Below are 14,572 nucleotides of genomic sequence, written 5' to 3' on the forward strand. Positions count from 1 at the left end.
TTCCGATACGAACTGGAATGTTGGCTTATCTTCGTGTGCATGATTTTACTTGTAATCATATAGTTTTTATTATTATTCATCAATTTAGGGAGAAATAAATTTTGTGTTCATATATAACCGCGTAATCTAATTATATTTAACACAATTTTGTGCTAATTAATATTATTATTTCACAATATTTTAATTGAAGCTTATATTTTCGAGGCTACGCAAATACGACAACCTAGATAAAAGAAATATTCTATATTTATATCATTTTTATTTTACACAAAATGTGCTACCTCTTTTAAAATTTCAAAATATCATACATATCTAAATCGTGTTATCACAATTTAAAATGTAGAAGCCTATGTCGAAATCAATTGTTACGTTAATGTAAATATCTGTCAACGCAACTAGAATATTTAGAGATTGCTCAAAGAAATGTATATACGACCATCCAGATGCCGTGCAAATCGTTGTATTTTTGTAAATATCTTGGAATTCGGCCCGCAAAATTGTACTTTGTGGAAATGGTAACGCGGTTATGTTCGGTCCACAAAGTCATCGGTTCGGTCACAGGAAAATCAAGGTTCGGACAATAAAACGTGAATTCAGGCGAATATTCGATAGGAACGTGACTCCTGAATAGGGGTTAGAACGAACGACTGCATGTAACTCATTTGACGATTGCAGCAGGTGCATATTATACGCGCTTCGACCGGATAGATCTCGCGCGAATTCACAAAGCAGTCCTTTGTACGAACATTTTACGTGTCCTACGGTTTTTATGGAAATTTCACGCGCCAGTGCTCGCCTTATGATTGGTCCGAGAACGGCAGATATAGAACAGAAAAAGAAGAGTAAAAGATAACGAAAATGACATGCCGCCGCGGATATCCCAGCTCGAAATTTCAAGCGTGAAATATCCGCTGTGTCTTCTTGAAAACCCTCCTCGTTTTAACAGTCTTGCTAGTTCGTCACCGGATAACGTGGTTTAATCCTTAATCGCGTTAAACAGACGATAGCGCCGGGGATTTTTCAACGATTAATGGGTAGTCGCTAAATGCTTGTGCTCGTTAATGGCTGATCGGGAAAGAAGGATGAGACACGTTTCGATTCCCTGTTCAGCTCTAAGATAAGTAGGTAATCTGCCTGCCGCTGTTAAATGCTCGCTCGTCTCTCTCGCTGCTTCTCCGGCTTGCGAATTTAATCGTATGTTCTATGACGTAATTCGGCACTTGTACGTGAAGCAGATTCGATTTTACTTGGAGCAAGTTACCAAGACGTTCCACTAATTTTACGGTCAACCACCGATGTATACTTCCCCTGACAGTATTGAACTCCCGGGAGGAACAAAGCGTCTACTCAGTGCACTTTGACCGATAACGTGGCTAGATAAGGAGCTTCCCAGGGATCACATGACGTTAATTATCTACAAACTACTTGCAAACTGCGATGGCACAATACGGCGTTCTGTGCGTGTTTCGCACGACCAATTTACGCCGAAATTCTGTGTGCTGTAGTTTGCTTGGTAAGATCGTTCGTAATCCGGCTGAGCAAATTAAAACGGTAAAGCACCGGTAAACAGCTATGTAATTACGAGTACGCATAACTAAAAGACTCTAATCAACGTGCTAATAATGCGATTTTTAACGTCGTAAAACAACAAAGTGGTATTATCTCTTTTAGCCGGAAAATCTAATTAAAACGAGAATTGCAGCGCCCGTGCGGGAAATCCAGATAATTAGGGGTTCACGATTATCATGTGCGAAATCAATTATGTGTGTTTTATAATGTTGCATTTTACGAAGTCTCCACCGTCTCGCGTGGCGAACCGATGTCATATATCAAGCTGTGTAACAATGCGCTTGTCGCGAGAGCTCCTTTAATTTACTCGCGCCGCTCGTGAGTCCGTGTGCCGCGGTAGACCGTATCGTGGTGGTGGAGCGGGGCCAACTTCTTCCGCCTGACCATCGATACAGGGGCACGGCGACCGTCGCGTCCGTCGAATATACGAGCCACTTACGACCGGGCGCAACCACGTATGTGCATTCCTGGTCCTTCACGCGCTGGGGAGATACAAGCCCCTCGGTGTCTTTAATATGCGACAGACAAGCTGACCTCGCCCTTTCCGCGGCGAGTACTTGTTTCAGACTATTATCCAAGTACGTAGCTACGTGGCTACCTACTCCACGCTTACTCCCAGAGAATTTATAATAACCGCGCTATGGAGTTACCGCGGAAGCGTGCCATACCGTTTGTCGCGCACGACCACGCCGTGACCATGCTACGCCACGCCATGCCATGCTATATGTACCACACGACGAGAAAGCGTCGGGTGCCAGCCGTATAATAGATCGAGAGGGACGACGAGACGCGACGGTCTGATGGTCAAGTTCTGTACAGTCTCCCGCTCCTTTCTACGATCCTTCCACGAGGCGCACCAGCTCGGCGGCATCTTACCGTGCTAGATAAAGAAGACCTAGCCGAGCGAAGGATATCCGCTTTATGACCGTACAATAATAACTTCAATCAGTTAATAATTACCGGTGATATAACGCATCGCAATACCTTGGAGGCTCGTATGGATAACTGATGGTTTCTTACGCATGTTTAACAGTAAAATCGTTAATGATAAACCGCGCGACTGTGGCGATAAAGTTGGCTGTTACGTCGAGGCGTTGATAGTTTATGTAACATGCCGTTAGAGATATCGAATGGCGAAGGAGGAAGTTAGAGAGGAGGAAGTTAGAGATGATATTAAGATTCTTGAAAGAACCAGCGGTAGAGTAGAATAAAGATGCCCAGATGTCGTCGGAAGAGAAGTTGATGATGATGATGACGACGACGACGACGTCGACATCAACGTTGACGACATCAGCGACGACATCGGCGACGATGACGTCGTACCAACCAGTCACTCGTTGATACGATAGTGATGGATTTTATGTCCTCCACCGTCGTCCAAGCGGCCTTCCTTTCCAAGCATATGTCACTCGGCAAATGGCAGCGCCAAGCTGCTTGCTGCACTTTGTGCTATAAACCATGGCGTATAATGCCTCTCTTATTCTGCGTCCATCACCTTCTCCTTCTGCCATCGTCGCTCCTCACGGTTCTCGGCTCGTCTACCTCTGCCACGGTGTAACCACCGCGGCTGCGCCACGGCTCGCTGAATTCCCAGGAAGGTTTGTCGGGTAGCAATTGGATGTAGTTACGCATCGAATGACGATGCAGCCGATGTGCAGGGGGCCGGCGCTATCTCTTCGACCGTTCATCCCCGCGCCGCATTCCCGCGGAGGAAACTGGATCCAGGATGCGTTTCCCGGAAAGCATTGTCCGCAAAATGTACGCGGTCAGCAATCGGCTGAAACTACTCGCGAATCTGACCGCAACGTGCCGCTGCATTTCTGCGTCCTTTGCCGTGTACGTGCACCACACGCGTATTGTAGTCGAATGAGAGAACCGGCACGATGCAATTGCATTGACATTCCATGATATTTGATCGTCGCTTCAATTCCCACCGTGAAATTCAAAGAGTAAATAGTGATACGTGATTGAAGATCAATCTTAAAAAATCAGTACTTTGACATGTGACTATTAAAAAAAAATTTTACGTAAATTAGAGAATTCAAAAAATTACTGTAATAAGATTATTGCGAAATTATGTTGAAAAAAAATATTTTGATTAAAAAATTTGCATTTCTCTTTAATTTAAATTATTATTATTATTAAATTTTGCACGCAAAGCACATTTTCAGTTTCAAATAAGGCAGAAATTATATATATCAATGCTTATTATTGTCAATGTTGTCAATTAATGGACATTTGACGAAATAAGGCATTATTCGGAGTTTGATTAGTTCGTCGTCTATTGGTTGACGTTTCTCGTTGGAAACGTCAATATGATCGCGCGTTTTCCATGCGAGCAGCTGTGCTCACGTTGTCCGGGCCTACCCCGATTTAACAATCCACCCTCGTGCGCGTTGTTAACCCGACCACGCGTGCCCCGCCATTTCTTCCATTACCGACTCACAGGACGGAAATTTATTCGTCCTTCTACCTCCGACCTAGCTCTCATGGGTCCGTTACCACTACGTACTCGGAATATGAGTAGCGCACACAGTCCGCACCTTCTTAGCGGGTGAGAGAAAGACCTAGAATTAATATTTCTCTCTGCAGTCGTGCACGCCTTACCTCGTTCACCATCGCTCGTTTTCTACGGCGGATTCCCGGGAAACTGCGAAAAGAATTTAAATTCGGTACTTCGCGTTCGCGTACGAAGGTAAGATGAGGACTATATGTCATATCGCAAAGTTCACCAACGGTCGCGCACCGGTCGCTTATTCCTTACTTTGATAAGACAGAGTTTGAATTTTTACGCGTTCGCAGAGTTGAATATTTCCAGCCGCAGTCTGAACAGCAGTTTGTCTCACACACACACCCACACACACACACACATATATACACGTGCGAGAATGAAAATTTCTATTCCACTTATTTAATTCTAGATTATTGGTTATACGCGAGCATAATAAGTGATCATCCAATATTTCTCGTAACAAGAGAAATGTTACGAAACTTACAGTACATATACGAAGTAAAATACTCTGTATTTTTTTTCCAACGTATATATTGTACTTTTTTCCAACGTATCTTTTAATGAAAATCTTGTCTTTTTTTGTTGCAGGATCGAGGAGCCTCAACGAGGGTCGAACGTTACAACAGCGGTAAGTGATGCATAAGTATTTTAATACCAAATATGTCTAACTTTTCGCTCAAGAAAGGCGAGACTTTCCGTGACGCGTAATGGCGCGACGTCGGGTTAATGAGAATCGCTCTAGAATCGCAGATAAGGTAACATTACTCGAGTTCACCCGAGCAAGTTTACGACTGCTCTTTGTAATCCCAGGGTTTTACCCGATCCTAGATATTTGGGAATTTATTACCGGTACGCCTAACGATCATCCCTCATTACAACAAAGACAAGTTGCGATCAAGATTTTCAATTTGATAGCACAGATACTATTTCATCTTTCTAATTAACGTTTCTACCTCATTATCGATAAAATCAATAAAAAGATGTACTTCTAACTGTGAAAACGCACAGACACTTTAAATTACGAATGATCCAAAGAAATTTTAGTCACTTGAGCCGACAGTACTTGTTGAAATCGCCGTAAAAGCAGAGAAAACCGTACAACTCCTATATTCTTCTTGCGGTAAAATGCTCCGACATCTTGCTGCACAATTCCTTTCCATCGACTGAATCTGTCACTAGCTATTTTCTCGTCCGATGGTTTACTATTTCTCCCATGCATTTCCTGTCGCTGGGATGTCGCCTAAAGTCCACGTTAAATTAATTCCGTTACGTCCTTTTAATCGCAATTTCGAGAAAGATTTAAATAATAGTATCCAAAATTCGCTCACACGTTGAATGTGGTAAAATTGGAGAATACGGAAATAACTATCGGATTGAAATAACAAGAAAATATTCGATTACACAGAAAACAGAACGTTCATTAATAGAATTGTATTATTGTACGCGCAATCGTGATATATAAATGTATAATAATAGGTGTCTCATTAGAGTCTATAAATCATCAATTCCTCGCATATCTTTGTATGCGCCTAGATAAAGTGTAGAACATGCTCGAATCGTGCAGACATGCTATATCTCGTGTAGCTTTAAGTTTATAATTGAAATACGTAGATTACTTATTCCACACACGCATTGGAATCAAGCCAATTGACGCACAGAATGTGTTCATAACAGTGCTGCAGCCTTACACGGGACATAAGTTAGTTCAGCACTGAGGTGCAGAAATGGATAACTCTGTACGTCTTAGAACCAAAAACATGAGACATGTATTCATTCGTAATTCTTGAATACTGCATGAAACGTACGTGTGAATTTTCCTTGGCTGAGGAATATTCTTATGTAATATTCTTAGGAAGCGCGCATAAAAAGATATCGCTGACAAAATGTAAGAAGTTTCACAAAAAGAAACGAAAAATACGATTAAGATCTTTGAACTTGAAACCAATTTTGTATTACTTAATGAACAGTTGAGTTCTTTATTACTTAATGCAGTTTGCTTAATATTGAGAAAAAGATTAAAGAGCTATCGACATGATATATGATAGATCCATTTGAGATGTATTATATTATTTACTCGTATCTATAACTATCTCGATCATCTTGAGCTCGATTCATCGCGGAACATTGGATACCGGTTTGAAAATGTCGTTCGGGACGGTTATACGCGCGTTGAACGTTACAGACGATTCCTCATACCTCTTCGGCGCATCTGTCTTCCTTCTATCTCGCGATGCTGCAATGGTGCGAGATAGAAAGGATCAGAGGCGATCGTACGCCGGCGGCAGGTCTGAATAAACGTTGGAATTTGATCTCATGTTTGCGTCCCGCGATAGAGAGCCGCGAAGGGACGGCAGTCAGTAGGAACGCGATGGGTTCAGGAGGAAAGAAGAAGAAGAAGAAGAGAGAGATCGAGTTGACGATTCCCCATCTTTGTTTGGCTACCGCGAGATATCCCGAGTGCCAGTGTAACGCGGTAGGACGGTACGTAATTAACGCCTCATGTAGATGCTATCGCTATCGTGGACGCGAAGGTAGTCCGCGTGACGACCGGTAATGTACGGTCTTGCTGCGCTGTAATGGAATATTATTATCGATCAACATCGAGAGACTCGTGGAGAGTTGGGGCCATCTAATGGTACCGATGGTGGATCCGCAAACGCGACGCGCTCGATGATCCACGGCGTTCGTTTTTCTATCGTCGCTTCAACGTCGCACAACCCGCTCGGCGCCGTTTTCATAATCTGCGGGTTATGTATCCGTCGAGACACGATGCAACGAAAGAGATATTTCTCGCTAAGTTGCGCGGGAAAGATGTACCGGTTTATCCCCGGCACTTTTACGGCCCGCGCTAACCGCGAGTCGCGAGCGAAATATGTGAAATTATCGAGCGAAATAAAAGGAAACGTAGAACCGCGCGAAGTTTATATGCGCCTTTAAACATAGCTAACGTGCGTTTTAGAGCGTGAGAAGTGTTTGCGGGCGCATTTTGTAACGAGTCACCGATACAACTCTTTTCACTGTCTGCGTGTAATGGTCACTTAAAATACAGATAAGTGAATATAATTTTTAGGGTATGATAATTAAAAGTGGGAATTTCAGAATCTTTGTAGGTCTAATCGAATCAGTTCTACGAATTTCAAACAAAATAATAGAGGCAATAAACAGAAAGATTGCAATTAGAACATGTAATTGTTAATATAACATAAATATAATACGTAATTAGTAATATAAATGTGAAATTAGAAACAAGCTTAATTTATCAGATGATATAGAAATTGCGTTATATACATACAGTGCCAATAAAAATTAATAACAAGTAAAAAGTTCTTATAAACTTCTATCATTAAAGTTACATAATAACGTCACTTATTAAGTTATATTAAATTCACGTTATGTTTACAACATATTTTTCATCTAAATCTATACGACAGAATACACTATTGTAAGCTAATCGTTGCCCATTGAATTCTTTATCTTGTCTATGATACTAACATTTTTATTATATATATATATATATATATTTCGAATTATATTTCTGAATGCCTTCCGGACTTACTTTTATCATCGGAAACTATTTCAAGATAGAAAAATACGATTTCGATATATAGATTCGAAAGTTCGTTTTCGTAACCCCGTTTTGTCACGTTGAATTGAAGCGTATATCCATTATTCTTAACAAAATTAAATCTCGAAACTCATTTACGGCCGCGCTGCAGTAATTTCAAAGCAGTTTAACGAGCGACTCGGAAACTTTATTGAGTATAATCGGCGCAAAGGATTTGGTGTCGACCGGCCGTATTTACCGGAATGGCGCGGACAACCGACGATGCGCGAAGACAATGCCTGAGACGTCTGCACGGGAGGAACGAGAGGTTCAACGAAAGAAGGCGGGAACGATTGCAAAGAGCTATTGTGCGAAACTCTCGCTGTCGAACTTTGTTGTGACTTCCTAAAAAGTCGTAAAAGACGCCTGGCGGAAGGTAATGCATCCACGACTGACGGAACGTCCTTTCCGTGCTTCGTTCTCCTCCGCCTTTGCTGCACCGAATTGACTTCAAGGGCGTTTTTCCACACTTGTTTGCACGATGATGTGTGACACGCGTCTTCGTCGCTCGTTCTTCCTTCTCACCTATCCTTTCAACGTGAATTCGCTATTTCGTTTCTCTGCGCCTCGAATTTTGGCCATCACTATTTCTCTCATAAGTAATTATTGAATATCACTGAAAAAATTTCTAGTTGAAAATGAATAAATCAGAATTTTCTAGTTAAATTTTGTAGAATTTCAATTGAGATAACCGGAATTCTGGTACAATATTTCTGGTAAAATCTACTAGAATTCTTACTTTTACCAGAATAATTATATCAATCAAATTCTAGTCATTCAAATCTACTAGAATTCTAGTAAATTTAACTAGGAAATTCTGATTCGTCTATTTTCCATCATTACTGTTTAATCAAAGCAGACTATTTTTCTCAATATAATAAAATTTATCGAAGATATTTACATTCAAATTATTATTTTAATATATATTTCGTATTTTGTTCGTTCGATGTTATTTACATTTTTTTTCTGAAAATATCTGCTATCATATAAATTGAGGATATTATTATTATATAAATATCCCAGACGAATATAAAAGCAGTACAATTTATAATGCTTTGAAATATATTAACATTTAACTATGTAATTTACAGACAACTATTATTTAATTGTTTTTTGACGGGATAGTTAGTGACGATAATTTCATAATATCTTATGAATAAGCTTTCTGCTGCCTTACCCATTCCTGTAGCGATCTTTCAGTTAAGGAGATCGTAATCCATCGCACAAGTGTGGAAGATTGCCGTCGGTATAGTTAGACGTCATTTAATAAAGCGTGTAAAAAGGAAAGACGGGAGAAAGTAATGTGCAAAGTATGAAATAATGATGAGGCAGCAGGATATACCTACGCGATTAAATATAGAGAAGGTGCATATCGAGGAGGATCGTGGGTAAAAGGAGGGAAAAAGGAAACGAAGAGAAAGAAAAAATGTAAAAGAAAGGAAAAAAAAGCGAAGTATGGGCGTTCCTTTCAAAGTGAAAATTGAGTCGCGATTACGTACTTTACGGCTCCGACAATTTTCGAAAAATATTACCCAACGTCGGGTATAACAGTGCGCTCGTAAAATCAGCATATTCCTGTAGGAGTTCGGTATCATGAATTTCCTGGGAAAAAGAAAGCAAAGGCCGTGATGTAAAGCGAGGATGTTTCAAGGGCGAAGTTTATTTGCCAAGTTTACGTATCGGACCGATGGAATGAATTTCCCTTTCATCTATATTCCGTTCTCAGCGGGGCGAACGTAGTGACGTGATTACCCTGACGAAACTGCGAGAAGCGATCCCAGAAGTACGTCGATCTTCGTGCGACCGCGATACAATCAAGAGTAACCGTCTTTCGCATTACGGTTTGACCATTCTCGACAGACGACGACCGACTATGCGGGAACGAAGTGAAAGCTTTTTACTTTAAAAAAGATCCGAAAACACGATTATTCTTGTCTCCGCAATGCGGAAACGAGAACGATGCGATTGCATGTGCGGTTCTTACGGCACGATGAAGAATATAGAGATATTTTCTCTTTTTGCAATAGAACGTATCTGCTGAGAGTGTTGTCTCATTTTTCGAGCTGCATTTGTCAGTTGATACGCCAGACTTGCAAGACAGCTTTTTGACGACTTACGTCGTTGTGAAGATTATTATTCACGGCCAAAACTTTATTCATTACGAGCCTTATTAGATTTAGCCTCCAGCGCTATACTATGAGAAAAAGATACCTAGAAATTTGTGAGATAATGTTTATTTCACTGAAGTAAGTTTTCATTTAGACGACGACGATTTAAGCCTCGCAAATAAACTTACTTTTTTTTTAATAATTAATGAGATATGTTTCATAGAACTGTATATTTCATCATCACAATCAATTTTTTAAATAACCAATAAATATTGAGGAAATGATCACATGTAACATTTACTTGCGAATATTTCGACTTTTTTTCTCAGAGAGAGAGAGAGAGAGAGAGAGTATATATATATATTTACTCAAAATACTAATAAAGAAAATAATAGTGTATTGTTTTCTTTATTAGACATCTCATTAATTATTGTACGTTCACTATTGCTTTATATCGTGTTTACGGTATATTTCTAATGTTTTTAATAAAGGGTTAACAGTTTATTTTTTGCATTATTCAGCTTCTGCTAACAATAAGTACTCTCAGAAAATTCATGACAGAATAAACGCCTCTATCTAGCCACGACGTACATATCTCATCGCGCTGGTTCTTTGTCGCAGTATTCCTTTCTCAACACGCGACCAGTTTGCATCAGCATAGTTCACGGCAAACGTGCCCTACGTGAGCGTTACATTTGTCCGCGTTTGTTGTGTTGTTGCGCACGCTCGCATCCGGGGAACCCCGTGCTCCCCATTCAAAGCGGGTTTCCTACCCACATCGTAATTCATATAACGGTTCGCTCAGAAATTGTGGCATATCGAAAGCGCGAATTGCATCGACGGCACCGTGAAATTACACTGTATCGGCGATGCCGAGCGGGCTCTCGAGCCGCGTCTCGCGCTGCTGCCGGCACTTTAAGCACGCAGGAAATACGGCAGAATGGTCGTTAATATGATCGGTGCGTAACTATACTGAAGTCTCGAAGTTCGATTTATGCCTGCCATTCAGGAGAATAATCAGGGCAGCCGCGTGCCCTTTTACACATGTTTAATCAAACTGGCGTCACAAGTTTTCCGCATCAATAAGAACATGAATGGATATTTTAATACATCGCGTATAGTAATTAAATAGAAATCTCATTCAAAAATGAAATTAACAAAATAATATATAAATTTTAATATTGCGCGAAAATTAATTGTTTTTATTAAATTACAAAACATTATTTAAATAAAGAATTTTTTAAAGATATAAATATTATAAATAATTTTTGGTGTGGATTTTATTCTATAAATAATTTATAAGTGTTCTAAAAATAATAAGTGTCACTTTCATTTTATCATTCAACGCGTGTTTGTAAATATCCTGTTCTTTATTCACAGAATTCAATTTTATTATTTTTAGAACACTTATAAATTATTTATAGAATAAAATCCACACCAAAAATTATTTATAATATTTATATCTTTAAAAAATTCTTTAAAAATATCGTCTTTATACAAAATCAATACGACGCTACCGTATCTTTTATGCTATGCAAAACAATCATGGAGAGTATTGTAATCGTTATTATTCAACGCGACAACATCGAATAAGTGTAACTACTTTGCCTTCGGCGCACGTCGACCAATTAGACCATGCTATCATCTATTCACTGAAGTTAGATTGCAAACGTGTTTCAATATATATTATCCCTGTGACCATCATGTGGAAGAGATATGTCTTCTAGAATATTATCTTGTATTCATATCAGATATATCATAAATTGACATAAATATTAGAAATTTCAGACAGCGTGAAATGATTTTTAGTTTTTAGCAATGTTTTTATACTTTTTTGTTATGTAATACTTTATATCATTGTATAAAAATGCATATTGATTATTTAACGCATTATTTTGTTCGACTCGCAGTGTACTGAAACAATTAAATCTTGCAGGTTCAATCTCGTTAGTTACGAAATTCACATATATAAAATATTATATTCCTATGAAGAGAGTACTACTGCTTTAAATTTTTCCCTTAGCATTGTTAATGTGTTCAAAGATCACAATTCTCAAAAGAGAAACTACGTAAGAAAAGAGAAACCATAAAAGAAAAAGGAGATATATAATCATATTCGTTAGATTTTCATCTTGCAACGTAAGAACGGACAATCATATCACTGAAAATTGAAAAAAATATACGTGTAATTGAGTGAGAAAAGTCCTTGATGGATAAGAATAAAAGACTTTTCAAGACATTATTAAATAATATCAAGAAATGAAAATACATGTTCATGTACGTAAGCCTTTTATATCACGGCGAAGAAGATAACATACGGGGCGAATCTCAGTTGAAGCGCATAAAAAATGCCATTCTTGAAGAACGAAGGAGTATAAAGGGAAGATAGTTCCTGTATATTCTGGAGACAGGAAGCCACCCGGCCTCTATATTCTGTTCCTTATCTTATTTCTTTTGCCCTTTACTCGAGGAACGGCTACATCGAGTAGTAAAAGAACTTTTTCAACAAAGAAACGAGAGATTAATCCCGGATTCGAACGGATAAAAGGAAACGACGGACACCGTAATCGCGCGCTGTTGGTTATACTTTTCCACGTCTTTGTATTACGTACGCTACGTCCGTTAAATCAATTTGTCGGTGATGTTTAGCGTAATCTTCAACCAATATCGAATAAGCGATTTCGGTCTTTTTATTATGAAAAAAAATTTTGTCAAATAAACGAGCTTATCTTTCCCCGAGTATCGCGTATTATTTCTCGCAGGCGGCTTATCTGATAATTTGTAAGTCCATGCAAAACGAATAATTCTCCGGGACACGATGTAAAGTCTCCCCGCTAATCTTCGGTCGGTTTAATTAACCAACGTGATCGCTCTCCCATTGCTCATACGAAAATTCTTCGCCAAATTGAACCTTCCCTCCTGATTGTTACCCAAGTTGACATGAACCATGTGATTATCCTCCCCTCCCACCTCTTCGATTTGCCGTCGTCGTCCATCTATCCCGCCTCCGTTAAGTTTTGCACAGGTATTCGATCTTCTGAGATCGGAATAAGAAGATCGCTGGGGAAGGTAGCCACGGGAAAGGCCGGGGGTTTGTAGAAACAGACAGAGGTACGAAGCGCCTCGGTGGAGGCGAGAAGAAGTACTGTACAAAGTACAGAAGAGGAGACAACGAAGGCAAGGGGAAAAGGCGCCCGCATTCCTTCACGCTTATTGGTTTCATCAGATTGCTTTGCTTCTATTAGGTAGTGGTGTCTATACGGATACCACGTATCGCCGGCACGTTCTCTAATACCCCGGAGGAACACCAAACAAATGAAACGGCATGTTCCGTCCTTCGTCCTCCTTACTACATCTCCTCTATATCCGCAACCGTACAGCTCTATCTCTCTTCGCCACGTTCAGACGAGTCGTTCAATACTATTTGTGCAATATAGGGGCGAGAAACTACACCTACACATGTACATACACAGACAAATGCACGTGTATGTACATGTATAGCCACGCGTGCAGTGAGATGCAGTGTACCAGATACGCGAATTGCTCAATGCACGCTCTTATTGCTGATCAGATTAATAATCCATAGTTCGGAAGCTGAGCAACGTCAGATTCAAACGGTGTTGTGGATCACTTAACTTCATCCTTCGAATATTTGTACATCCGTAAAGTAAAGCGATCAGGTGAACGTCATGCCATCAGAATGTTAGAAATAAAGATAGATGATAAAGTGGATAGAGAGATCCGAAGAAGGGAACGGGTTTTGCCACGGGCCAATGCTAACAAACCTTGAAACGCAATAAAAGCTGCAATCCCACCGCGGGGTACTGTATGTGTATATACGACGAGTGTGTATTTTCTTTACCGCTGGGGCCGCTGCTCGCCATTGACTTGGCTCCGTCTATCGTGAAATAAGTATCTTAGAAGAGCGCTACCTAAGAAAGAGAGTGGTGAGAGGTAAGAATAAGCAGCGAAAGCACAGGCTAGTATACAATAGCAACTCGAAGAGTGTAATCACATACATAACATACACACACTACACACATATACATAAACATACTCTTACGTGTAACGTGCCCTTCGGCACACTGGAGATATTCGCTCTTATCGATCACCGTTCAATCGATTGGGAATAACGTTATGAGAAAGGAGTTGACGAAGGAGTGAAAATCACTCATTGGTATTTATAGTTCGTTCTTACTTTAATTGTTTTAAGTAATGTCTTAAGATGCCAATACAGAGAGAGAGAGAGAGTCTTTTGACATCTTAACCCTTAACTGTCATTGTGAGTCCATTGGACCCGTATCGAATTTTTCAACGTCTATCAAAGTATCTATTAACATGCTTTAAATAAGGATCAATGCAATACTAATGTTTAGTTTTTATTATTAGTTTTGATTAAAAATAAGTAAATGAGAGTCTAAACGTTAAAAAAATATAAATGTTTTAAAAATTGGTTTTTTCACAACGTCAGATTAAGACAGTATTTAAGATAATTTCAAATATAAGACTCGGCTAAGAATACCGGCCATTGTTGCGTATTGTGGTCATTTACTGGAATATTGTCGGCGGGACAGCCGCTCGCGCGGAAATGCTTGCTTTTTCATCATCTACGCAAAGCCTATCGCGCAAAAACCGAGTAGACGTGCAATTACGATGTTATCTTTAACGACGACAATGATAATAATCGCGAAAGAATAGCGCGAGCTAAGCGCGTCGTTAGTGCGCGCGAATCACGCGTGCCGTGGCTGCGTCCAGCTTGGCCCGCGGCGCGTATGCATT

General features: G+C 39.9%; 2 protein-coding genes across 3 annotated transcripts in view; one reads left to right on the forward strand and one right to left on the reverse strand.

The window, feature by feature from the left end:
* Positions 1 to 14,572, forward strand: part of neo (ZP and PAN domain-containing protein neyo) — a 284,314-nt gene that overhangs the window by 153,367 nt on the left and 116,375 nt on the right. For both annotated transcript variants that reach the window (XM_018451276.1, XM_018451275.1), the window contains exon 2: positions 4,670 to 4,709. The gene's annotated coding sequence lies outside the window, so the exon portion shown is untranslated. The remainder of the gene's footprint in view (positions 1 to 4,669; positions 4,710 to 14,572) is intronic.
* Positions 1 to 14,572, reverse strand: part of Atg16 (Autophagy-related 16) — a 404,014-nt gene that overhangs the window by 98,800 nt on the left and 290,642 nt on the right. The window lies entirely within an intron of this gene.

Source organism: Mycetomoellerius zeteki, unplaced genomic scaffold (assembly GCF_001594055.1).
Source record: "Mycetomoellerius zeteki isolate Tzet28-1 unplaced genomic scaffold, Tzet1.0 scaffold31, whole genome shotgun sequence".
Lineage (NCBI taxonomy): Eukaryota > Metazoa > Arthropoda > Insecta > Hymenoptera > Formicidae > Mycetomoellerius > Mycetomoellerius zeteki.